Here is a 27,577-nt window from a genome sequence, read left to right as displayed (position 1 = left end):
CACTGACCAGGGTGACCCACAAGGGGGAGCCAGGGAAACCAATACGCTGGCCTTGCCCACCTCTGTCCTGCTGAATCCCTGCCGGGGGTCCCCAGTGGGTGAGCCCACGGGAAGCGAACCACAGGGGAGCCCGTTGATGCCCTCCCTGCAGACTGCCCCCTGGGCCGAGAGCAGAGGTAGAGGGAAGGAGAGTGGAGAGTGGACCTGGGTATGTGCGCTCTTAGGCAGACCCAGACAGCCATGCAGGCTGGGCTCACCAAGTCGATGCTGGAGCAGTGGGACCTGTAGCCCCCCTGCTTTGACTGTTCCCGCAAGTGCTGACTCCGGCTAAAGCGTGGCCGGCAGGTAAACAGCATGTTTGTACACGAGCCCTAGGAACTGAGTTCAGCACCTGCCCACCCTGACTTCAGCCGTCCCCGTTCCGGGAGATTTGCTGGCCTTCGACTGCAGAACCAAGATGACGACACCAGGGTGACGCGCACCAGACTGTCACTTGACTGGTTTCGAGGTCAGGGAGACACCGTCTGCTGGCTTTTCAGGACACGATGTTTCCTGCTGCACGCACACCGCCAGGCCTCCGGGACCGTGTGGATGTGCGTGGGGTGGGAGTCAGGTGTGCCGGGCAGCGTGGCGCCCCCTGCAGCGAGTCTCCTCTGAGGGGGCCTTTCGGGGCGGCTTCTTCGCATAAAGAAAACCTCCCGCTCTCAAAGATGGGAGCTTCCAAAGCGGAAACACCACAAATCTTCAAAGGAGGCAATTCATTTCCCCATTTGCACCCCATCCCCCTCAACGCGGTAATTTTCTTTTTAGCAAACTCTGAGCATTTGCTTGGCTTGAAATAAATCAGTAACATTCAAAACAAGAGTTGCACACCGAAAAGACGGAGAGCAGTTACGAGGATTTGTGAAAGATGGAGCGGTTTCTAGAGAATCCTTTGGAAAACGCTGTCCGGAGCTTCCTTCCCCTTGACTTCAGAGTCAACGAACGAACGGGCTGTGGCTCTCCTCTCTGGTGCCCTCGCACACCCTGGGGGCGGCCCCTCTGACGCCATGAGAGCCAGCCCTTTGCTGGGGGAGGGGGGCACGCTTCAGGCCAGTGCGACGAAGGTCTCAGGCCACAGCCTCCGGCAGCTCCACGCAGCTCCACGCAGCTCCACGGGAGAGGCGCAAAGCCCAGGACAATTGCAAACGCCTTCCGTCATGATGATTTTCTTTTTCCTTGAGCTTGCTAATTAAATCATTAAAATTTTATCTTCACTTAACCACGGATAAGAACCGCTGGAAACATTTAATTAGCATGCCGCAAGAGGTGCACCCAGGAGCCCCGAGACGGCAAGTGGGGGCTATTAGTAAAGGGAGGTGGATGAAGGAGGGCAGGGAGACACAGGAAGAGAGATTAAAAAAGAGGGCGGAAGGCTTATTTACGCAGGGATCTGCAACCACCCTCTGTCTTTGATAAGCCAGGAGAGGACACAGGCCCACCTGCCGGGTCCTGCCCCTCTGCCTTTTCTCATGAGCTGTGCCACGGCCAGGCTCCTGCCCAGAGCGGCAATCCCCGAGCAGCGCCCACCTGTGTGCCTGGCGGGGGCGGGGGCGGGGGCGGGGGTGGGGGGAGGAGCGTTCCAGGTCTCTTGCCTCAAACATCTGCACTGCATTTAAAATTTTATATCCCTTTACATCAGGGTCTCTGAATTTCTTGCCCTTCTCTCTCTCCCAGCCAGCAAACTAAAAACAGCATGAAATAGCTCTGGCCAGTTGGGGTCAGTGGTTAGAGCAGTGGTCCCCGGACCAGAGAGTCACAGGTTTGATTCCCATCAAGGGCATGTACCTCAGTTATGGTTAGTCGCTGCAACTAATCAACGTGTCCCTCTCATGTCAATGTTTCTCTCTCTCTCTCTCTCCCCCTCCCACTCTATCTGAAGATGAATGGAAAAATATCCTCAGATGAGGATTAAAAACCAAAAATAGCATGAAATGAAATGGAAGTACAGGGGTCCCCCCTGATCTGCGGTTTTGCTCTCCACGGTTTCAGTTACCCGTGTTCAGCTGTGGTCCAGGAATATTAAATGGGCAATTCTGGAAATAAATAATCCATGGCTTTTCAAGTTTGAACGGTTCTGAGCAGCGTGATGGAATCTGCAGCCTGCCTGCTGGGTCCTGTCGAGAGGAGGACGCAGCCCTTTGTCCGGCACCTGCCGAGCTACACTCACCGAGCAGCCGTGTTGGCGATCAGATCGACTGGCAAGGTGGCACAGGGCTGTGTGCGGGTAACCCTTATGTTACTTAGTAATGGCCCCAAAGCCGTGATGCGGACAACAGGACGTGACAGAGAGCAGCCACAGGTTTTGCTGGTAATCTCCCACTGTGTCTAGCGTGTAAATTGGATGTCATCCTTTGCCCGTGTGTTCAGTGTCCTGTCTGCAGCAGCACAGCCTTCTCCACACAGCGTCCCCCCCATTCCTCACACGGTCTTCCCCCGGGTGTGTCTCTGAGCCCAAAGTTCCCCTCTTGTAAGGACACCCCAAAGACCTCAGCTTCACTGATCATCTGTAAAGACCCTACCTCCAAATAAGTCCACAGCGACAGGGATAAGGGTTAGGACGTCCACACGTCTGTCAGGGACACCGTTAACTCAGTAACAATGACCGGAAGAGATTCCCAAGTCCCTGCAAGGTCACCCAGCTGGTGACCGCCGGATCCGACTTCAGCGCCGGGCTCCTGACGGCTGTGCGGCTCCAGGAGCATTCTGAGCCCTTCCGCGGGGCTCTGCACCCCAACCGTGGATAGCGCGCGGCAGGACGTCAGATGAGCCCCGAAGCGTCCCGGCCGAACATGGAAGGCCCCCAGAGCAGCAGGCTCAGACTCCTCCATCTCAGAACCCGACTGTGTCTGCCGCCGTCGTTTTGTGGGATGTCAGGGCTCACTCTGAGTGACTAAATCTCCAAGAGCAAGGCTTTCAGGGGGTTCTTTCCGATAAGGCCACTCCCTCCCTCCTGGTTCCCCAGCTCCCTTGATCATACCTGACTTTGTGGCCAATGGGACCGAGACGGGACAAAATGTGGAGCCAAAGTGACACTCCCCCCGACAGTGGCCTGAGGGATTAGAGGGGCCAGCCTCTCAGACCCTCCTTGGTGTCCTGGGCCTGGAGCACCAGACCAGGTGCCCTGACACTATTCAGACAATTGTCCAGAGTTGTCTGTGGTGCCCCATGGTCAGTCCCTACTCCTAGGGGCTTCTCTGTCACCCTTGCCTTCGTCTTGCTGGGCTGGAGCTCTGGATGCCAGCCAGAGAGAATAGGCTGCAGGAGGGCAGAAGGGCCAGGCGCCCACTCGGGCCACCCCCGCCGCAGAGAGGAGTCACCTGCCCGCTGAGACGCAGACAGCCTCGGGCATGCTGGCGAGGGAGCCGGGCTTCCTGCAGGAGGCGATCAGAAGAGGGGAGGGCTTCCCCTCACACACAGTAATTATTAAAATCCTCTGAGGCACACGCAGGAGAGAGGATGCAAACCCTTTCAGGAAACTCCGGGCACCGAACCCTCCAGTGACGGAGACGGGACAAGAAAGGCGCAGCAAGTCGCAGCAAGTCGCATCCCCCAGACACATACACACACACACACACACACACACACACACACACACCCGGCGCAGGGCTGCCGGGAGCCGGAGACAGCTGTGCCTGGCCTGTCTGTTCCGAGATAATGCGTGTGCAGTTCTCCGGTGTCCGATGACCACCTTGGGAGTTTAACCCTTTGTTCTGGAACAGGCCCCGGGCTGGAGGGAGTCTGGCTGTGCCAGGCAGCTCTCCCGCTGAGCTCCCCTGCGTGGTAATGGGTAGCGTTTCCCCGGGGCAGAGGGTGCCCGTGGCCTAATTCTCCAGTGACCGACTGGCTTCCTGCGATCCCCTGAAACAGCTGGGGGAGCGAATGAGCTGAGGAAGTGACGGAGAGAGTAGGGGTGCGCGCCCCCATCCACGCGCCCCCCCCCCCCGCGATGGTGACTCCGCCAGCTCTTCCTGGCCAGGGGAGGGCAGCTGAGACAGCTCTGTGAGGCCCCACGAGACCTTGGCGTGAACACGCAGGTTCCCTGCCTCTCCCCTCCCCACAGCCAGTAACTCGCCCGCTCCCCTCAGGCCCGAGGCACGTGTGTGCCCAGGACAGTCAGGGTTAGATGCTGGGCTGGGCAGAAGGGGGGCAAGTCATCCGTCTTTTTCTTCCTTGTTAGGAGGAAACATTCCACAGAAGAGAAAGCAGAAAGGTCTTTGTGAGGTGTCTCTGGAAACTTCTGTTGCCCCCGGCGCTCCCTGGGGCTTTATTGACGCCCCGGGCGATCCGGGTGGAGTGGGATCTGAGTGGGGCTCCTAATTGGTCCCACCTGCTCCTGAGCTACTTAGCAACACAACAGCACGCCGCCCGGCTCAGCTCCACTCCGGCCCGGAACGAGCACAGCTTCCCTGGCCAGGAGGCTTCTCGGCTGACCCTTGCCCATCAAGGCCAGAGAGGTTCTGCATCAGGCCCTGTTGGCAGTGGCTGGGGCAAAGCCCACTTCTGTCTCTTCTCCACCAGGCAAGATTCCCTGGGGCCGTGGCCAGTGATATTCTGGGCGTCCTGAGCTTGCCATTTGAGGTGGGTACGATCCGAAGGCCGGCAGCCTTGGCATCAACTGGAAACTGCTAGAAAGCCATACCTACTGAGTCAGTTACATCACAAGGATCTTCAGGTGATCTGACAGGTGACCTCCAGCCCTTCACAGTGTGAGACGCGCGCCCCTGAGGTGCCCCAATTGGGACAGCCCTAATGGCACCGTCCAGCGGAGCAGAAGGGAGGACACCTCTGGACCCACCTTGTCTGGGGGAACAGTCAAGAAAGGGAAGACCCGCCCTGGCCGGTTTGGCTCAGCGGTTGGAGCGTTGGCCTGCGGTACAGAGAGACCCGGGTTCGGTTCCCGCTAAGGGCACGTACCTCGGTTGCAGTTTGTCCCCCGCCCTGGTTGGTCGTGCGGGTGGCAGCCACTCCATGTGTCCCTTCACATCGATGTTTCTCTCTCTCTCTGTTCCTCTCTCTCCCTCCCGCTCTATCTGAACAAAAAATTGAAAAAATGTCCTCGGGTGAGGATAAAAAAAAAAAAAAAAGAAAAAAGAAAGGGAAGACCCGAACATCGGGATGGGTTCTGTGCTGAACTGAATGCTGTGTCCCCAAATCCATATGTTGAGATCCTAATGCCCAGGGTGGCGGTGTTTGGAGGTGTGGCCTGTGGGCAGTGATTACATCATGGGTGGAGCCCTCAGGAATGGGCTTGGTGCCTCATTAAAGGGACCCCGAGAGCTCCACACCCCACCTGCCTTGTGAGGACACAGGGAGAAGACACCGTCTACGAACCAAGGAACACGTCACACCAGACACCAAATCTGCTGATGGGAGACATCCAGCCTCCAGATCTGCGCGAGGTAAATGTCTGTTGGTCATAAACACCCAGTCTGTGGTGTTTGGCTACAGTAACCCAGGTGGGCTGAGACAGACAGCCTCCCTTGCACCTGGAACAGAAATAGCCGCTGAGTTGGGCTCTTGTGGGGTGAAAGGGAGAGTGTACACCCCTCTCTGGCAGGAGGAGGTGGTGAGGCCCAGGAGAGCACGGAGGACCCAGGGCAAAAGGAAATGGGCCTTGACCTTGGACCACTTTCCTCCCCCAATCTGCACCAGGCTTGAGCTATCGCCCTCTGCTGGTCTCCATGAGAAATGCAGTGGGGGCTGCATTTGGGTGCCTGGAGTCACATCAGAAACAATGACCATGTCAGCCGACATGTACGGAGGACCGCTCTTCCCCAGGCACTGTTCAAGGGTCTTTATATATTAACCCATGCAGACTGACATTCCCTCACAGATCCTTCCCAACAGTCCTGTGAGAGAGAACCCATTTTATAGAGGAGTATACTTAAGTCTGTCTGAAGCTGAAACCCACATTGTAGCCACTGCTGTACCGTGTCCTGGATGACCGCGATGACCTCCTCCCACAGACAGACTTTTCATTATGGAAAATTGGAAACATCTGAGAAGTGGCGCGAACAGCGTACTACCCCCATGAACCCTCAGCCACCTTCAACCGTTTTGAGCCCAGAGCTGACCCTGTCTCTATCCATTCCTACATCCTCCTGAGGCAAATCCCAGGCACTCCATCATTTAATCTGTAAATATTTTAAATATTGGCATCTTTAAAAACATATGCACAAGCCCAGCTGGTGTGGCGCAGTGGATTGAGCATCGACCCATGGATGGAGAGATTCCAGTTCGATTCCTGGTCAGAGCACATGCCCAGGTTATAGGCTCGATCCTTCTCTCTCTAAAAAAAAAAATCATTAAAAAAATAAACCCATAAGCATGATACCATCATCACAGCTAAAAATATTCACAGTAATTAATATCATGAAATATTCAGTCGATATTCAAAGCTCATTGCCTCACAGATATTTAGTGAAGAAAGGGGTCTCCATGCCCTGGCCAGTTTGGCTCAGCGGTTGGAGCGTTGGCCTGCGGACCAGAGGGTCCTGGGTTCAGTTCCCGCTAGGAGCACGTGAAAGAAGAGAGAGAGAGAGAGAGAGAGAGAGAGAGAGAGAGAGAGAGAGAGAGAGAGAGAGAAAGAAGGAAGGAAGGAAGGAAGGAAGGAAGGAAGGAAGGAAGGAAGGAAGGAAGGAAAAGTCTCCTGTCCTGTCAACTTGTCCACAGTGCAGACTTATACGGCTGCATCCCTGGGGTGTCCTTCATTCCTCTGTACCTTCTGAGAATTGGTGGTTGGACTTAGAGTTTGATCAGATTCAGGGTCTGTTTTCTGGCACAAATATTTCATTATGTAGCGGGGCCCAGAATGCTTGGTTTGTGTCTTTGGGGGAAGAATGTTAGTGGCCGGGGAAGCTCATTGCTTAGATCCATTAATTTATGAGCTGTAAAATGGTCACATTTGAATTCTACATTCTTCATTTCTTAATAAACCAGACTACTTCCACAGTGAGAACCTTTCCCTCAGCCACAGCGTTGACACTTGGCCTGGGGTGTAGTTACTAGAGGACAGGCAGGATCAACCCATGACCTTTTCCCCCATGTTGATCAATATTCAGAATCACAAGTCGGTACCCTAGCATTCTCCAAGGGCCAACCAGGGAGTCTTTCTCTCTCTCTCTCTCTCTTTTTGTTTTTTTGCATTTATCTTGAGACAGAGCAGGAGGAAGAAAGGGAAAAAGAGAGAGAGAGAAACATCGATGTGAGAGAGAGACATCAAGTGGTCGCCACCCACACCACCCCAACCGAGCTGGGACAAACTGCAACCGAGATACATGCCCTTAGCAGGAACTGAACTTGGGCCTCTCTGGTCCGCAAGCCGATGCTCCAACCACTGAGCCAAACCGGCCAGGGCAGGAGTCTTTCTCTTTCAGTATCATGATGGAGTCAAACATAGTTGGTGTGTTTCAATCCATTGCACTTACTGTCCTTCAAGATGCCGAGTTGTCGGAGGGGATCTGTTGAGCACCACCCCCCACCCTTGAACAGACAGCTTCCGGCAGAGAGCCATCAGACTGCAGCATCCCACCTGGTCCATCCAGGGCCTGCCATGTGCAGGTGGATGATTCAGAGACAGAGCGGCCATGAGCAGAGAATGTTCTAGAACTGAGCCTGGGGGCGGGAACAGCCAGGCACCATTCCTGGTCCAGAGTGGGAAACCTGGACCCAATTTCCCCTAAGAGGGATTGGGCCTTATTAGGTTACGGATGATGCAGATACTGATTCCAAGCCTTAAAATACACACACGCTCACATACGCACACACGCACACATACACACACATGCACACGTGTGCACACATACACACACGCTCACGTACACACACATGCACACCAACTACTGTTCACGGGGAAAACAGTTTCCAGTCCTGTTCCCACCTGCAGCAAACACAGATGCTTCGCATCTCAGAGCTGGCCAGCGTTGCTGGGGTGATAAAGGAAAGGCTGCTTTGTACGGCTCCCTCTGTGTCTGCTCATTTCCTTTCTTCCTCCTCCCGTCTCAGAACTCAGGTTCCGAACTCAGCTTCTGAGATCCTGGAGTAACCAGCGACTGCCTAGTTGAAGCGAGATTTCTAATGCCATTTCCAGAGCCGCAGATGGCCACTGGCATTCTGTTTATTTTATTCGCTCAGTCCCCGCTCAGGACAGAATATTGGAGGTGAATTATTTATACCCCCAGGAAGCCAAAAGACACAGGGAGAGAAAAAGAGAGCAGGAAAACTGTAATTTCTGTCTGGCTATCTTGCAGGTTTCTGCCTTTCTCGCTAAAAAATATTTTATTCTTTCTTTGTTTTTGAAAATGTCATTTGTGTCCTGCTGCTGAGGGACAATGTTATTGATTTATTTAAAATATTTATACTGAATTACAGCATCGGGATAGACGCGCACATTAGCGGGGCCCTGGAGAACAGCGTGCCCAGGAAGTTTATTTTGAATGGAAGTTGAGAAGGCGGGGCGACGCACATCACCTGACTCATCTTCGCTAATTACAGACACCTGCAGCCCAATGGCTCCACTAAAACTCAGCATTTCAGTTCACTTCTGCGCTAATTAGTGGGGTAACAAACGCACCTTCTGCTTGATACAGAAATGCAGAAGCTGAATGACGACTTTGGAAGCTTTCGATTTTCTTCCTGAAATTCTTAGTACAGGAAAAGGAAAGGCCGTGGTTGGGCTTCATGGCATCACCCAGGTGATCAGGGGTCCCTCTACCCAAGGAGAGGGTCACTTGGAAACCAGTTAGTTCAATGTCTTCTGATGGGGCAGTGGAGACTGCAGGGCCATTCGCATGCTGTGTGACCTTGGACAAATCACTTAACTCCTCTGAGTCTCAGGATGGCAATACACAGTTGGTCCCACCTCACTGGGATGTTGTGGAGGCAAAGCACTTGGACCGTGATAGGTGCCCATTGCTCGTGACCTACTGACACTCCCCCACCAATGTCTCTCCCACTGCAGTTCTCCAGGCTGTTCTAGGTCCCACCGCTTCGGGTCCATGCCTTCAGCCAGTCCGTGGTGTGGTCATGCTCTCATCCTAACCTGGCCTTTTCCTTCTCAGGCCCAAAACACTGATGAAACCTGCCACCCGGGCTGGGCGCCCACTGTGGAACAGTGGCTTTCGAAGCCCCCCATGGGCATCGGCTCAGTAAATGTTCATGATTTACTTCCGAGAGACAGACGCTGCTGTCCTCCATTTATGGATGAGGTGACCAAGACTTTAGAAAATAGTAGTCTAAAGACCAATGGACAGACAATTCACAGCAGAGGGAATCAAAGCTGCCCGTCAAACTCACAGTCAAGGGAATGCAAATGACATTGATCATGAGATACCATTTTCCATCGATCAGATTAACCAGTGATGAAAAGGGCAATGATTTCCAATACTGGCACCGACGTGGGGAAACGCGCTCGCGTGCGTGGGAAGCGTGTGGATGCATGCAGCCTTTCCAGGAATTAACCTCACAACATCGGCTAAAATGTACAATGCAAGCCCTTTTATCTCCAGCTTTGCTGAAAAAATAATCGACATTCATCGCTGTGCAGGTTTAAGCCATACAGCACGATGGTTTGATTTCCATATTTTGTGAAATCACCACCACCAGAGGTTCGGCCAGCAGGCATCTTCTCACAGAGATACAATAAAAAAGAAGAAAGGAGAAACAATGTTTCCTCCTTGTGATGAGAACCCAGGGTTTACTCTCAGCAGCTTCCCTTTGCCTCATGCAGTCATGCAGCGGGGTGAAGGGCGCTCATCCCTCTGAACACGACTTCTCCAGCACTTACCAGAACCGGAAGGGTGCATCTTTCAACCACCCTCCTCCAGTTCTCCCACACCACCCCATCCCCCATCTCTGGTAACCACAAGTCCGATCTCTTTTTCTATAAGTTTGGCGGGTGTTTTTTTTTGGGGGGGGGGAGGGGATTGCTGTTGTTTTTTTAGATTTCATATATAAGGGAGATCATACAGTATTTACCTTTTCTGACTTATTTCACTTAGCACGACGCCTCTAAGCTCTGTCCATGTTGCAAGTGGCGTGATTTAATTCTTTTCACGGCCGAATAATATTCCATGGTATGTATGTACACCTCGGTTCTTGATCCATTCATCCACTCATGGGCACTGACTGCTTCCGTGTCTTGGCTATTGGCAAGAACGCCACCATGAACGTGGGGGTGCAGTTACCCTTTCACCTTAGTGTCTTCTCTTCCTTTGGATGGATTCCCCCCGGGGGGGGGGGTGCCTGGATTGCATGCTCGTCCTACTTGTCATTTTTGAGGTTTCTCCGTACTGTTTTCCCTCGTGGCTGCAACCACTCACATTCCCACCAGCCGCGCACCAGCTTCTCGCCAGCCCTCACCGACACGCACGCCCTGGAGCCCGCGGCCTCATTTCGGGGTGTCTGTCCTCCGGGTGGAGGACCCCCTGCGGGCACGACGCCTGGCGGGCAGCAGGAGGCACGCTCAGGCAGGCACGCGCGCGGTCCTTACGGCCTTGTTTGGGGGTGGGGGTGAGGGTGGGGGTGAGGGTGGGGGTGAGGGTGGGGGTGAGGGTGGAGAGTGGAAACAAGTCCAAGGCAGTCAAGAATTGTTTAAATGGGGAAATGGAAATAAACTGATGTCATCAGTGGAGAGCGCCGAGCGCCTGTTGTACCTGCACGCGGAGGACACCCGGCAGCAGGTCGGGAGAACCAAGCGCAGCCCTGCGGGCGCCATCGCTGGGAAACCCGCCTGCGCGGCCGGCCGCAAAGGGTCGGGGCGGACCCTGCACAAGGGCCCGCGGTCCATCCCGCAACCCGTGTGGCAGGCATCCCGGCCGCTGAAACCAGACTGAGACAGAAATGCTCAGACGCTCCCCAACACCCACACACGACCCACGGAGGACTGTGCATCACTCAGGCATTTAAAACGCCAATACTCGGATCGTCCCAGCTCGCTGTGCTCGCGTGGGGATGTCGTGTGCACGCTCAGCTGTGACCCCCCCGCTGAATGGACGGCCCCTGTCCGATCAGCAAACGGCAAAACAGCACGGGCAAGGTACGCAGTGAACCCAAATGAGACAGCAAAATAAAGTGCACCGGTCTGGGGGAGGCTCAGTGGCTGAGCGTCGACCCTGCACCAAGAGGTCGCCGGTTTGATTCCAGGTCAGGGCACATGCCCAGGTTGTGGGCCTGATCCCCAGTGGGGACATGCAGGAGGCAGCCAATCTATGTTCTCTCTCATCCATATATCTATCTCTCTCCCTCTCACTTCCTCTCTCTCTGAAATCAATAGAGGGGAAAAAAAATTTTTTTTAATAAAATACACCAGGGAATGTTTTGATGTTATTTCAAATGTTTGCACAGCCCCCCAAACATCTGAATAACACCAGTCGTTTGCATTTGCTGATTGAAGGTGCAGCTGAGTGCGGAGGGGCCGTGGGCGGGGGTGGGCACTCCAGCCAGCTTCCCCCTCTGGGAGGACGTGTGTGGGCAGATAACCTTCAGCTGGGTGCCCTTTAGGCTGGCTTGTTCTGTAATGGGATCACCTGTCCCTTCCTGCACACTGGCTTCCTGGTCTCCGGGCCAATCAGACGGCTGCTGCCCTCAAGGGTGAGCAGGTGTAGGGCGTGCCACTTAGGGCATTCCTGCAGGCTCTGGGGCACGGGTCTGTCCCTGGTTGTCTGGTACCCAGCCCTAGGTGACAAGGGCTGGTAGACAGTGGCCAGAGTGTGAGCCTAAGAGGAGGGCTGGGGGTGAGCACTGGGCTGGGGTGCACCGGAAAGGCGTGCTCCTGGGTGAGTGGTCGCCTTCTCTAGGCTCAGCTGACCTTTGGAGGGCCATCCCTGCAAGCCAGCAGGACCCCAGGAGTCAGGGCATCAGATGCAGACACCTAAAGACAGGGTGGACCCCTGACGTCCATAAGCTGGGAGGACAGAGTCCAGGTCTGAGGAGCCTCACAATCGCCAGCCAGGAAGGCGGTCACCACTCACGCTCCCATCCCATTTCTCCAGCCTCGGAGGGTGCCGTGCGGTCTCTGGGACAGAGGGGCTCTGCTCTCCCCTTCGCCAGCTCACACCTGCTGCCCGTCACCCACCAGCTGCCACAGTGACCTCAGCCTCTGGCCAGGTGGCTTCCCAGAGGCAGCTTGGGCTCCAGCACACAGGAGATTTGGTGAGTAGTGCCCTTGGGGCTGATGGCACCAAGAGGGGTGGCCGTGGAGTGGGCAGGGGACAGTGGAGCTGGGACCAGCCCTGCGGGAGCTCTAGAGCTGGTGTGGCCCCACAGAGAGGCTCGGCTGCATCAGAAGCCTTGGGAGCCAGAGGAGGCACAGCCTGCCACCCCCAGCTGCCGGTCAGAGAGAGATGGGGGCCCCCCACAGAGCAGGGTGCTGGTCAGAGAGAGGTGGGGGCCCCCACAGAGCAGGATGCTGGTCAGAGAGAGGTGGGGGCCCCCGCAGAGCTGGGTGCTGGTCAGAGAGAGGTGGGGGCCCCCGCAGAGCAGGGTGCTGGTCAGAGAGAGGTGGGGGCCCCCGCAGAGCAGGGTGCTGGTCAGAGGTGGGGGCCCCCGCAGAGCAGGATGCTGGTCAGAGAGAGGTGGGGGCCCCCGCAGAGCTGGGTGCTGGTCAGAGAGAGGTGGGGGCCCCCACAGAGCAGGATGTTGGTCAGAGAGAGGTGGGGGCCCCCACAGAGCAGGGTGCTGGTCAGAGAGAGGTGGGGGCCCCGCAGAGCAGGGTGCTGGTCAGAGAGAGGTGGGGGCCCCCACAGAGCAGGGTGCTGGTCAGAGAGAGGTGGGGGCCCCCGCAGAGCAGGGTGCTGGTCAGAGGTGGGGGCCCCCGCAGAGCAGGATGCTGGTCAGAGAGAGGTGGGGGCCCCCACAGAGCAGGATGTTGGTCAGAGAGAGGTGGGGGCCCCCACAGAGCAGGGTGCTGGTCAGAGAGAGGTGGGGGACCCCGCAGAGCAGGGTGCTGGTCAGAGAGAGGTGGGGGCCCCGCAGAGCAGGGTGCTGGTCAGAGAGAGGTGGGGGCCCCCACAGAGAAGGGTGCTGGTCAGAGAGAGGTGGGGGACCCCGCAGAGCAGGGTGCTGGTCAGAGAGAGGTGGGGGCCCCCGCAGAGCAAGGTGCTAGTCAGAGAGAGGTGGGGGCCCCCGCAGAGCAGGGTGCTGGGTGCACGCCCTGAGGGATGAACGTTGGCATAGTGGGGGCACCGACGCCGAGGGCAGGTGTGTTCAGGTTTGGCGAGTCAGGAGAGAAAGGGCTGTTAGCAGAAGCAGGGTCCTGGTGGTGGAGAGACCCTGACAGGTCAGCAGGGAAACCTCCCAGCAGGACCTAGAAGGGGCTGAGCAGGGTGGGTGCTCACCCCAGTGGACCTGCTCTGTGGCCGAGGGGGTCCCAGGGAATCGATGCCCGGCTCGGGTTTGTTAACTGCATCAATGAACAGAGGCAGCTTGGAGCCTGTAGCCAGGGGCACAGAGAGGCCAACGGAGCTGGGAGCTGTCCGGAGGCCACGAGAGCACTTGGCGGCGATGGAAATGCGTGTGTGTTGGGTGGGCAGATGGAGGCCAGCAAGGAGGCCCTGTTTTAACCTGCAGGTTGGGAGAGGGTGTTGGGGTATTTACCTGGAGCAAAGCCTCCAGGACGTGTTGGGTTTGGGGAGTAAATACCTTCATGTGAAAAAGCATCTTGGACTAGTCAGCTAGGAGTTTCTATCCAGCGCTGTCCTGGAGACTCCGTCTCCCCCAGCAGCTGCCTCCCTCCTGCCCAGATCCCGCCCCTCCCTCCTCCTGGCTTCCTGCCCGAGCATCAGGGTTATTGGGCAGCCCTCACGTGGCACTGAGGAGCACCTGGCACTGATTCTACTCACATAAAATCACTGGAGACACCTGGTTTTGCCCTCATCATTCACAATGCAGTTTCCATCAACCCCAGACTTCTGGGAGAGGGGACTGGCCGCCTTGGGAAGTCTGCCAGTGCCCCTGAACGACCTCGTGGACAGTCCGTCCTCTCTGAGTCTGTTGCCTGGGCTCGGAAATACGGTCCCAGCCGGGGACGCAGTGAGAACCCAGCGCAGTCCGCTCGGCACCTTCCCCTTCCCTCCGCACCAGCTCTTCCTCCTGGCCCGCGCGGCGCCAAAGGCCCGGTGGAGTGGGGCTCCCTGTCCCGGCGCCTCCCCGCCCGTCCCCCCCCCCTCCTCGGTGGATGTGAACTGGGGCTCCCGGGCCCCGACTTCGGGCTGATCTCCCGGCCCGCACCACTCCGCCCCGATTTGCGGGGTTTCTCCCTAAACGACCGCCCAGCCAGAAGCGCGCCTTCCGCGAGCGCGGTGCCCAATAAATCGGCGCGGCGGTTCCCGGCTCATTTTTCTCCCGCGTGGTGCGCGCTTCATCATCTTAAAGATCTCCGTTCGACAGTTAAGTGCATTAGCGGAGACGAGTGTGATATTTATTCCCTATTGTCATTATTATTTCCTCTTATAATTGCCGAGTCGTGTGATCGCTGCCAGTGCCGTTCCTCCGGCCCGGGAACGCGGCCCCCCCGGCCGGCAGCGCTGCCCGCGGACAGTGAACTAACTGGCGGACACGGGAGATGGAGCCGGATGGACCGAGCACACGCTGGTCAGAAGAGGACCCCCGTGTCCAGTTCGCAGTTCCAAAGCAAGGCGGAGTGGTCATCAAGGGCTCGGGCAGCTCCTATTCGCTCATTACAGCGTCATTCTTTACGGTGGTGACCCTGTCACTGCGCTCGGAATGCTGTTTACGGGGAGTCTGAGGGCGCCCAGGGGCCCTTCCAGCACCTCCGCTTGGCTGACGCAGCCCCGACCAGAGGGATGGACAGCCTGCGGTGACAGCTTGGCCTGCTGTGCCGAGGCCTGCCTTCCTGCACCCCCTTCCGCCAGGCCCACTTGGCTCTGAGGCCGTGTTGGTAGTAAACTGTGAGCTTTATGGAGGTGAGCCAGGGAGCCGGTCAGCCGGACCAGAGACAGGTGCAGGTGCAACCCTCACATCCAAGACCACTGGCCCAGCGTCACTCGGGATGTGGACATCACCACACCTGCGGCATCAGACACTGCCACGTCCTGAGGTCCGCAGGTGACTCGCAGGTGGCCATGTGCACGCTGAGGGGAGAGGGCCACTGGTTTAGAAAGAGATTTCGGGCAGTAAGCCCGGGAGATGTGGGCGCTCTGTGCACACGGCCACCAGGACCCTGCGGTCAATTTCCAGCACATCCGAGCCCCGTGTCCGGGGAGGAGTTGGAGGCTCTCTCTTCACATTTGGGGAATTTCAACTAAGGAGGGGGAGGCGGAGAAAATGAAAGAACCGTAAGCTTTATGGGAGGGAAGGAAGGAAGGGAGGGAAGGAGGGAGGGAAGGAGGGAGGGAGGGAGGGAGGGAAGAAGGAAGAAGGAAGAAGGAAGAAGGAAGAAGGAAGAAGGAAGAAGGAAGAAGGAAGAAGGAAGAAGGAAGAAGGAAGAAGGAAGAAGGAAGAAAGGAAGAAAGGAAAAAGAGTGAAAACTGCCTTTCATTTTGGGGAAGCATCCAACCCTGGTCCGCAGTTGGAAAGAATCGTCTGTTTACAAGAATTTTTATTTATTTTTATTATTTTTTTAATCCTCACCCCAGGATATTTTTCCATTTATCTTCACATAGAGCGGGAGGGAGGGAGGCAGGGAGAGAGAAACATCCATGTGAGAGAGAGACATCGATTGGTTGCCTCCTGCACAACCCCTACCAAGGCCAGGAACGAACCGAAACTGAGGTTCATGCCCTTGACCGACATCGAACCCACCACTCTTTGGGTCCACATGCGGACACTCAGCCATTGAGCCAAACCGGCCAGGGGAAGAATTTTTATTTGTCAAACAGCAATGGAATGCCAGGTGGTCCCCAAATGTTGGACTTGACAAACCTGCTTCCCTGACTGGGAAGAACAATGCCCCACTTCATCATTGCTGACCTGTGGCAACACCAGAACCAAGGACAAGAGTGTCCCCGGGAGCCGAGGTGGCGGGAGATGGCCGGCCCAGGCGTGCTAGTCTCCTGAAAGTCCCACGAACCGGATGCCTTAAAACAAGACGTGCGTTCTCTCCCCGCTCCGGGGGGCCCGCCTTCTGACGTCGCGGTCTCCACGGGGCCATGTGCTCTCCGGGGCTCAAGGGCAGGCTCCTTCCTGCCTCTTTGAGCGTCGGGGGGTCCCAGCTGTGCTTGGTGGCTGTGGACGTGTCTCTCCAATGCCTGCCCCTGTCTTCACGGGCTTCCTCCATGGTTCGCATGGCCTTCTACAGGGACACCAGTCATGAGACTTGGGCCCATCCTAACCCAGTCTGACCTCATCTTGAACGAAAGCATTACTTCTGCCAAGACCCTATTTCCAGATAAGGTCACAGCTTGAGGGTCTGGTGGTCATGGATAGTGGGGGACACTCTTCAATGCGTACAGAGAAAAAGCACATGAGAGTGGCAGGAGCCCCAGACAGGGCACTTGGACACGTGAGTTCTGCTTCAGTCTGGGCCTCAGTGTCATGTCTTAAGAAAAACAAAGGTGTCATCAAGGACTGTGTTCGGTTTTGTCCTTGAACTCTAAGGCGGAGGAGAACCCGTTGAGGAGGTTGAAGGGGGCTGACACGGAGGAGAAACTGAGGCTCCTCTCTTCGTGAGTGCTCAGTTTGGGGGCGAAGCCCTGAGTTTGGGTGGCGTCTCCGAACCGCTCCCTTGGGCACCTGGCTGGGTCCTCCGCCTCCCTGCCTCCACCCCTCACATCGAAAACCAAGCTAACAACGCAGAACTCCCGTGCAGGAATATTGCAAAGATCTGGTATTTAAAAGAAAACGATTCTCAGGCATGTTGCAGACACGCGGTGGTACGCTGAGGGGTGAGGGGCACTGGTTTAGAAAGAGATTTCGGGCAGTAAGCCCGGGAGATGTGGGCGCTCTGTGCACACGGCCACCAGGACCCTGCGGTCAGTTTCCAGCACATCCGAGCCCCGTGTCCGGGGAGGAGTTGGAGGCTCTCTCGAGGTGACCTCGCTAGATCTCTCAGATTGAGTCTGGAGAGCGGAGTGGGGTGCGGGGAGAGGACCAACCTCTTCTCATCCTCACCGAGAACTGCCCTCCTCAAACCCACACTATTACGAGCTCAGCCGTTCGAACAGTGAACTCTGTCACCGTCACTGTCCTGTTCATGGTTAGCTGGTAGAAAGCAAGAATCGTGGTGGGCTCTAACCTGACTCTGCCCGGGGGGGTGTGGGCGCTGTGGGAGCCCCCAGAAGCCTGCGGGAGGCGGACGGCGGCCCCCCAGGGGCTAAGCCATATGACTCATAATTAATATTTAACACCGGCTTTAAGCGTGAGTGGCGAGGCCCTCAATCAGCGCACATTATCTGAGGTCGGGGACAGAAGAAATGCATTTATTTATTAGCTTTTACACTCTGGTTCCCATTTGTGTCTCTGCGAATCAATACCACCTACATGTCCAGATTTTTTTAAAGGCCCCTTGGCTGTGGCGTAACGACGGGGCGCTCTGCTCCGGGGAGAGCGGGTGGGCACGAAGCCGGCGTGTGTGCCGAGGGTGCCGGGCTGCTTCACCGCCACGCCGGGGGCGACACACGCCCTCTCCCGCTCCCGGAATGAGGGCCGCCTGAGTTCAGTCTGCAGTTTTTACGTCGGCTTTTACCTTTTCCAGGTGTTTAAAACAGGAAAGTGTGCTGATAACAGAACACATGCCCCTGTGCCCGCCACCCAAAATGAACAAGTGCCAACATGTTCTGCCTTTTGTTGGTTTTTATATGTATTTAATGCATAAAACATTACAGATCACGTCCAGTCTGGTCCGAGCCCACTGGCAGGGCGTCCCCTACCTCGCCTCGGATCGGGGCCTGGGTTTCTGTGCTCTCGCCCTCCTGTGCGTATCCACGAACACCCCCTAGTACTGTCGCTGGGCTCCCCTCAGGTTCTGGCTTTCTGTCACTGGACACCACACTTTACAATGACCATGTTGGTCTGTATACACCTAGTTTATTGGGTACTTGCTCGGAGAAGTCTACCTCTGGCTATGCCATGCCTCCCTCACTTCCCCTCTTGATGGGCATTCGGGCATTTCTCTCTTCAAACAACCGGCCTCCCGGCACACACGTGGAACCCTGCTCGGGGTCTGGCCACTCTCAGCCTGCTCCCCAGAGAGACCGGGTCCGTTTGCGCCCCATCAACAGGGGGTGTGAGTTCGTTCCCCCCACATTCTCTCCGGCGATTGATAACGGCCCAACTCTTCATCAGATTTTAGACCAGCTGATGGGTGAGGGAGGAGAAGGGGCCTCACGATCGTTTTCATGTGGTTTTTCTTGGCTCCCTCTGTTGGAGGCCCTCCACGGAGCCGAGGGGGGAAGACGCCGCAGGAAGCAGATGTGAGGGGCCGGGACGGAGGGTCTGCCCAGCTGGAAGGTGGCTCTCCGGAGCTGGCCACAGGACTGCCGTCCCACCCTCCCTCTGCCGTGTCAGTAAAGGCGAGGAACAGCACACGTGCTCTGAGCGTGGGCTGTGGGCTCGGGAAGACCTGGTCTCGTGTTGGCTCTGAGACTCCCTTCAGACACCTGACCGCACCTGAACCTGTTTCCCGGTGCGATCGGGACGATTCTCTCCTCGTGGCTCCTGCGAGGCCTGATGGAAGAATATTGGCAGAGGGCCGAGCGCCCTGCGGGCACAGTGCTCAGAGGAGGCTGACACTCGTGTCACTATCCACGGCGCCTTGGAAAGGCGGATGCCGTGCCTGCGCTGGCCTGGACGCCTGCTTGCTGCGTGCCTCAGTTTGCTCACCTGTGAAATGGGGGTGATGCTGATACCGCTTGTTGTGAAGACCAGGTGAGATCATTCATGTGAAGGACTTAGTGTCCGGCACGTGGTGAGTGTTCAGTAAATAACTGCTCATAGCAAGTTATTGGGAGCAGAGCTGCCCAGTGATGTGGGCAGAATCTGTTTGGGAACCTTGGCCTGGAAGGTCATAAACTGCACATTTCACAGAGTAATGCGCTCACCTGAAGTATTCCAGATGATAAAGCTTCGTTCTCCTGTAGGATGACTTCGGCCACCAGGTGAGGGCCGCGGGCACCGTGGGGAGGTGCCCCGAGGACCCAGCGTCCATCCACCCCCTGCCCGGTTCTGAAGCATAACTGCAGGTGGGCCTGGGGGTTTCGGCTGGAGGGAAGAGAGGAAGCTTGGGGTGGGGGTCGCCTCCTGGGCCAGCTCCTGGTGCTCCGGCCCAGGCAGAAAGCCCATTGGATGAGCATGTTGGACAAATGCCATCAGGAAGTGACATCACCCCTCTGCTCTTCTGCGATTTCCCAGCCAGCATCCTGAGTGATAATACATCACTCATTTCTGACATGGTTTATTTTTCAAGGCATTTTTATAAGAAGCACCCAGCCATCTCATTTCAAACAACATTTAAATGGGGTGGGGGTGGGGGGTCCCTGCAATGTTTATGAGTAATTAAACAGGATTACAGGACCAACTTGTTAGCAACAGGCAGAGGGCAGCAGGCATCACCCCTAATGTCCTGCAGCCAGCGCCGACCAGCGGCAAGGGTTTTCAGACGCGACGCCCTCTGTCGTAAATCCCAGTATCTGTTCGTGCCGATCTGCATTTTGATGCCGGAATTCGACGTTGGGTGTGTGTGGAGGTTGGAATATTTATCAAGAGTTAAGATTTCATGTTCCCTGGATTGATGTTTGCGCGTAAGAACAAATCACTCGTGTGCGGCAGGTAGTTCGGAAAGGCGTGGAGTGCAGGTGGTTTAACACCGACTTCTGCCTTCTGTCTTTAGATTCTCTGGGAAACAAGGAATTAAATCACTAGGGGCTATCGGGGCGAATGGAAACAAAGGATAAACATAAGCAGCCAGTTCTGTTTCCCATTGGTCAGGGGCAGGCTTCTCTCTCTGATGATCTTGTTATAGTTCTAAACGTATGGATTCTAACCAAGTGTGGAAACAGTTCGAACGATTTCAATGTGTTTTGAAGACTCTGCGTAGGAGATGGAGCTGTTACCTGACAACATCCAAAGCATCTGCTCTTGGGGGCCTCCAGGGGAGCCGAGCCCCATCTACGGGGGCCTGGAGACAGTGAGCCAACGCTCACAGCTGGGCTGTCCCTGGGGGACCCAGACCAATCCCGGGACTACCTCATAGAGCCCTTTCCCTGGAGTGCGGACAGCAAACATCCTCCCAGACTGTCTGCAACCAGACGTGGCTGACAGCCCTGTTCCCTCGAACACTGTGACTGAATGGAACCTTCCTCGCTCTTCCCGAGGGGCACGCTTGGGTGGACACCGTCGACCCAGGGGCCTGCAGAAAGACAGCATCATCTGTGAAGAATGTAAAAGCAATAATAAAACCGACTAAACTCGGCCTGCTTTCTTTTCTCGTCGGGCACGGCACTGGGACGCGCTGCCCGTGGCGACACCGCGCCGTCCTTGCGGGGCACTGCGTCCAGACGGCGGCTGTGGCGCTGCGCACCGGCCTGAAAGTCTGGCCTCTTCCCCAGGGATGGACACGAGGCACCGGGTCCACTCCCCACCTCCGTTCCACGTTGTGCTGTTCATCCTGGCCAGTGAAATAAGGCTGAAAAGAGAATATTTAAAGGCATGCACATTGAAAAGAAAGAAGTAAAACTTTTTATTCCCAAATTCATCATCCTATGTGTAGAAAATCCTACAGAATTCACACACACATATACATTCCTCTTAGAGCGAATACATTTAGTAAGTTTTTAAGGTGTAAGATCAATATACAAAGATAAATTGTATAATTTTCATATTAGTAATAAGTAATTTGAGGATACATTTTTTTTTTAAATTTCTATTTGCAAAAGAATAAAAAACTTTGGAATGAATTCAACAAAAAGTTTGCAAGATTTGCACATTGATAACTATAAAACATGGCTGAGAAAAATTAAAGATGTAAATACATAGAGATATTTCATGTTTATGGATCAAAAGATTTAATATTGTTAAGATGTCAAGTTCCCCAAACTGATGTATAGATTCAATACGATGCCTATTAAAATCCCAGCAGGGTTTTATGAAGAACTGACAAGCTGGTCCCAAAATACACATGGAAATGCAAAACAGCTAGAACTACCAAGGCAATTTTGAAAAAGAAGAACAAAGTTGGAGGACTTACACCGCCGCCCAGTTTTAAAACACACTGTAAAGCTACAGTCATCAGGACACTGGGGTACTGGAGTAAGACCCACAGGCTGACCAATGGAACCGAGCGGGGCTCCAGAGATAAACTCTTACACTTATGGTCAGTTGATTTTTGACAAAGACGACCAGACAATTCAACAGGATAAACAACCGTCTTTTTATTTTTTTTTTTTTATTATTATTTTTTTTTTTATCCTCACCCGAGGATATTTTTCCATTTTTTTTTGTACAGATAGAGTGGGAGGGAGAGAGAGGAAGGGAGAGAGAGAGAGAAACATCGACGTGAAGGGACACATCGAGTGGCTGCCACCCGCACGACCAACCAGGGCCGGGAACAAACTGCAACCCAGGTACGTGCCCTTAGCGGGAACCGAACCCGGGTCTCTCCGGACCTCAGGCCGACGCTCTAACCGCTGAGCCAAACTGGCCAGGGCAACAACAACCGTCTTTTTAAAAATGGTGGTATAACAATTGGATATTTGTGTACCCCCCACAATGAGCTTAGTCCCTTATCTCTGCCCTATATAACAATTCACTCAAAATGGATCACAGACCTAAATCTAATAGCGACAATTATAAAACTTCTAGGACAAAAATCTTCAAGACTTTGGGTGAGGCAGAGAGTTCTTAGAGGTGACATTAAAAGCATTAGCCGGTTGAGAAATTAGATATCATGAAAATTAAAGACATCTGCACTTCAAACGACAGCATTAAGGAAATGAAGACGAGCCAGTCTGGGAGGAAGTATTTGCCAGTTACATCTCGGACGAAGAACTTGCACCCCGACTCTACGAAGAACTCTGGCAATGTGATAATAAGAGGACAATTTACATTTAAAACGAGCGGAAACTTGATGGATGTTTCACTAGAGAGGAGACATACCGATGACTGAAAAGCACCTGGAAAGGCACTCAACATTGTCAGTGCTCAGGGGAAAGCATATTAAAACCATGGTGAGATACTGATACGTGTCTAATAAGTGGCTGTAATTTTTAAAAATCAAATGATGCCAAGTATAGGTGAGGGTCTGGAGCGTTGCTGGTGAGAATGCAAAATGATACAGTAACTTTGAAAGGCAGTTCGACAGTTTCTTAAAGAGTCAAACACAAACTTACCACGTGACCCAGCAATGCCACTCCTCCGAATCCACCCAAGGGAACTGAACACGTGTGTCCACACAGAGACGTTTACACAAAGGCTCATGGGAGCATTTTCAGAATAACCGAGACCTGCCCATCAACTGGCAGATAGACCAAGCATGGTGTGTCTATACAATGACGTAGTATGCGGGGTAAAAAGGAACAGAATACGCCCGGGCCAGTGGTTAGAGCACCAGCCCTCGTACCAAAGGGTCTCGGGTTTGATTCCGGCAAGGGCACGTTCCTGGGTTGCAGGTTTGATCCCTGGCTTGAGTTGGGGCACATGCGGGAGGCAACCAATCCATGTGTCTCTCTCACATGGATGTTTCTCTCTCTCTTTATCTCTTTCTCTCTCTCTCTCTCTCTCTCTCTCTCTCTCTCTCTCTTTCTCTCTTTCCCTCCCTCTCCTTCCCTTCCACTCTCTTTAAAACTCAATGGGGCCCTGGCTGGTTTGGCTCAGTGGTTAGAGCGTCGGCCTGTGGTCCGGAGAGACCCGGGTTCGGTTCCCGCTGAGGGCGCGTACCTCGGTTGCAGTTTGTCCCCGGCCCTGGTTGGTCGTGCGGGTGGCAGCCGCTCGATGTGTCCCTTTCATGTCGATGTTTCCCTCTCTCTCTCTTCCTCTCTCTCCCTCCCACTCTGTCTGTACAAAAAATGGAAAAATGTCCTCGGATGAGGATAAAAAAAAAAAAAATTAAAACTCAATGGGAAACAAATCCTCGGGTGAGGACAACCACAACAAAAAGAACAGAGTACCTATTTTATAACGTGGATGAAGCTCAAAAACAGGGTGCGAAGTGGGAAAAGCCAGACGAACCGCATCCGGTTCCATTTCTACCATTGTGCACAACTGTCCAGTTCTGACGTGGCCCGAGCTCCTGGGAGCCAAATGGGTGAAGATGGGCACGGAGATGGGACAGGGTTGTGGTGCGGATGGTGGCATCATACTATCAAATCACAGTCCTTGAATTGTACACTTGGGGTGGATGAACTTTGTGGCACGGGAGCTATACCTTAATAGAAAGGAGAGGGGAGAAAAAGCCAGGGAGAAGGAAGCCTGGTGTGTGGTCCATGGAAATCAGTCTTGGGGTGGGGAGGAGGGTGGAGAGGGGTGCAGAGAGATCTGGGGGGCAAACAAAACGTCCATTTTCGTTCAGGCCCACAGTGGCCTGTAGCTTCTCCCATGGCGGCGGCACTGCAGGGGTCCCTGGGCCATAAGGTTCCTCCCTCTCGCCGCAGGGAGAGGCACATGCCCAGCTGGGCCTGGCCACCCAGCGTCCACCGGAGGGTTTCAGTCGAGTTCTTGGGAGGTCACCGCTGTGAGACCGACACTGTTGGTGAACATCTTTGGCACCAGCAGGAAAACCCGCCTGAGACAGAAATCACAGAGGCAGCAGAGCCGACAGATGGGAGGAGGGGAAAGTCTCTGTCTTGAAGCCCAACTCCTCCTGGTCACGTCAGTTGCCCTCTGATGACACCAGCGCGTATTGGGTTTCTCCCTCCCCCTCTGCTCATCCAGGCTCCCTGCTCTGCACCTGCTCCTCCTCCTCCCTCTGCCCTGCCTTCTTCTGCCCGTCCCTTCCCCTTGAGCATCCTCACCTCCTCTAGTCCAGCTTCTCAGTGCAGCGGCGGGGAGGGGACCTGACCCCTGGCCCCCGCTGACCAGCGGCAGGAACCTTTTGAACAAGCAGCTTTCTGAGCCTCTTACCTCGTCTGCGAGTCGGGGACAGGGATGCCGACTTCCACGTTTGCCCGGAGGATTACATGAGGCTGTGTCCTTGTCACAGTGGTTATCAATAAATGTACTCGTATGACTGATGACTGCTGTGTTGGCATTCACTGGGCCAAGAGGCAGCATTTGGTACGAGAGTGGTACCAAGCAACCCTTCTGTGTCGCGTCAGGGTGAAGACATCAGAGGAGACTTTCAGGCAGCAGACCACGGTCGTTGTCCCTGGAGGTGGGGACTGGAGGGTGGTGAGGCCTGCCGGCGGTGGTCGGATTCCTCCTGGTGGCCGTCTGCCCCGTTCCTCCCAAACTCTCGTGTGCAGACCATCAGTGAGAGTCCTGAACGCGGGGTCTGACTCCGGCGAGTCTGGCGATAGGGGCCCAAGATTCTGTTTTTTGCTTTGTTTTCATCCTCACCAGAGATTTTTTTTTTTTTTCTCACTGATTTTAGAGACAGGAAGAAAAGAGAGAAAAACATTGATGGGTTGCCTCCCATCTCTGCCCTGACCAGTGACAACCCACAACCTAGGCATGTGCCCTGACCTGGGATCGACCCCGAAACCTTTTGGTATACAGGAGGACGCTCCAACCACCTGAGCCACCGGCCCGGGCCCGGCCGCACATTGAGTCGCGAGGGTCCCGCGGCACTGGTGGCGTGCTGGGCTGTGCGCTGGAATCGCCCGGAACGTGGGCAGTCCCGATGCCTGGGCCCCACCCGAGAGGCACTTGCTCCATCGGCCTGCGTGTCTCAGAGCTGCCCGGCACCCCAAGGAGCAGTGGGGGTCGCGGTCCTGCATGGACCTCGGTCTCCTTCCCCTCACGTCGCCAGGCTGGAGACAGTCGCTTTAAACCAGAGGCTAAAGCCGACTTCACACCCTCCGTGAGCACCCCTCTCCCGTGAGCCTGAACCCTCGCGTGGAAATATCAACAGAAGACGGATGAACATGGGGAAGGAAGGCCCGGCGGAGATGCCTCGGTGCTCCTGGGCCCGAGAGCAGCGACATTTCCCTCCGCAAAGGGAGCGCCTCTCCCCAAATCAGGACCGTGGTGACCCCCGAACATGCCGGGGAGGCTTGAATGTTAATGTATGCGCTCTGGAAATGTCTCCTTCCCGAGAAATGTTATCCCCGGTCCTCCCGGCGTGGAGCTGCCCCCGGCCGCCCCTCCGGAGGTTCTGACCGAGGCCCCGCAGCACCGGCTCTCGTGACACCCCAAATGCCACCTTCTGAGGAGCTGCGTGCAGAGACCGAGCCGTCCCGGGCCTCGCCGCGCAGAGGGGCAGCCCAGCAGCAGGTCCCCGGATCTCGGCTCTCCCGTGGGTGTCGGCGGCACCCAGAGCACAGGGCGAGAAGGCAGGATGGAAATGGGAGCCCCCCAGTCCCTGGGGAGCAGCAGCACAAAGCGCACCCGCTATTTAGGAGGCAGGGAGGCGAGGGAGCGGTGCTTTGGTTTTTTATTTTATAGGAAGATTTTCCCACGCGAAATGTTTTCCATGGTGGTAAAATATACATTACAAAATTTACCGTAGTAACCATTTTTTTAATGTTTGTATTGATTTTTTTTAGAGAGAGAGAAACATCGATGTGAGAGAGAAACATCATCGATTGGCTGCCTCCTGCACGCACCCCACTGGGGATCGAGCCCACAACCCAGGCATGTGCCCTGACCGGGAATCAAACCGAGACCTTTCACTCCATGGACAGACGCACAAGCCACTGGGCCCCACTGGCCGGGCACCATAGTAACCGTTTTAATGTGAGTTCAGCAACATTAAGCACCTTCACGTTGTCATGTGGCCATCACCACCTCCCACAGAACTTCCTCATCTTCCCAAATGGGGACTCTGTCCCCATTAAACCCCACTTTCCCCAGCCCCTGGCACCCGCCCCCCTTCCTGTCTCTGAGTCTGACTCCTCCAGGGACGGCACAGAAGTGGAATCACACCGTATGTGTCCTTCTGTGCCTGGCTCGTCTCACTGAGTGCAGTGTCCTCCAGGTTCACTTACGCTGTGGCAGGTGACAGTGTCCTTCCTTTAAAGTGGAGCGTTGGTTTGGAGACTGCGTTCCAGACCGGAGGGAAAGGTCTCACCCTAGACCTCGGTGTTCTCCTCTGCAGAGCGGGCTGCGATGTCTAGCAACAGCCTGTCTGGGGCCGTGTCCACGCGATCGTAGCAGAACCCCAACTCCAGGGGCTCCAGCAGGGAGGGCGTGTCTCTCTCTCCTCAACAAGAGATGAGATACCTGGAGGCGGCCCAGGACTGTTGCAGGAGATCCCTGTGGCCTCAACACTTTCTGCTCCGTTGTTCTGTGACTTTCGTCTTCCTGCCCATGCTCAGGGTGGGGAGAAGGGGAGGAAGCATGGAAGGGGAGTGGGGCGTGCCACTGTGGAGAAGACAGAATTCTCCCAGAGTCTTGACAGACCTCCTCTCACAGTTCATTGGCCAGAATGTATCACATGACCACTCTTAGCTGCAAAGGAGGCTGGCCATGGAAGGGGATTTTTCCTTTGCCTCTCATTTCACAGGTTATATTATTTCTACATCCAACTGTCTCACAATGTTAGATGATCACACCTAAAAGCAGGAGTGGGTTTGGATTTTTTTTAAATTAATTTAGGTTTTAAAATATTAGTGCCTTGCTGTGCTAAACAAAACCAGGGTTCTGCATGGTAAAGAATAGGGGGAGAGTGTATTTGAGGTGAGTCACTAGTGATAAACCCTTCCGAAGTTGTTCCAGGGCTTAGATATGGGTACATAAGTGGGTCACCCTGAAACAGTGGGGCACACAGCAGGACTCAGCCAATGACAGTAGCAACGATGACAATGACGATGATGATGGTGGGATATAGACAGAACATTTTCAGTAGAATACATTTTTTCGTAAGACAGCTGGTTAATCAGATTTCACTGGGAAAACAATAATGACCAATAAATAGCTAAGATTTATTGAGTGCTCACGGTGTACCTGGCGCTTTGCAGGTATTATCTCCCTGAATCCTCATGACACTCCCACGAGTATCCTGATCTTCATTCAGGCATGTTCTTTAGGGTAACTTCACCTCCACCCTGGAGCAGGGGAAGGTAGCTCACGGCGATCTGATCAATGTCATGTCATCCCCTGGCCCCTGATTGGTTCAGATGTGGTCCCATCATCCTCATGAGGGCTCCGTGAAAGACACGTTCTCACTCCACGGTGAGGATTTCCAGGAGGGGTACTTGCCCCCTCTCCATGAGGACGTGTCTAGCGCCCGCACTGGGTAAGCCGCATGATAATTCTATGTTATGGTGAAGCTGACGTCGCCCGACCTGGGAACAAACCGTGTCCCATCTCAGTGTGAGCTGGACTTCACGTTCTTCGTGTCCACGGGCACCCTAAATGGTGCAAGTTGTCACTGTCATCAGCCCCACTTTACAGGTGGGAACACTGAGGCTCAGCGAGGCCGGGGCTACACAACTCATCCTGAACCAGGATTTGAACCAGGCAGTTGGACATCAAACCTGAGCACGTA

Source organism: Molossus molossus, unplaced genomic scaffold, assembly GCF_014108415.1.
Source record: "Molossus molossus isolate mMolMol1 unplaced genomic scaffold, mMolMol1.p scaffold_m16_p_4, whole genome shotgun sequence".
NCBI lineage: Eukaryota > Metazoa > Chordata > Mammalia > Chiroptera > Molossidae > Molossus > Molossus molossus.
This window is presented reverse-complemented; position numbering follows the sequence as displayed.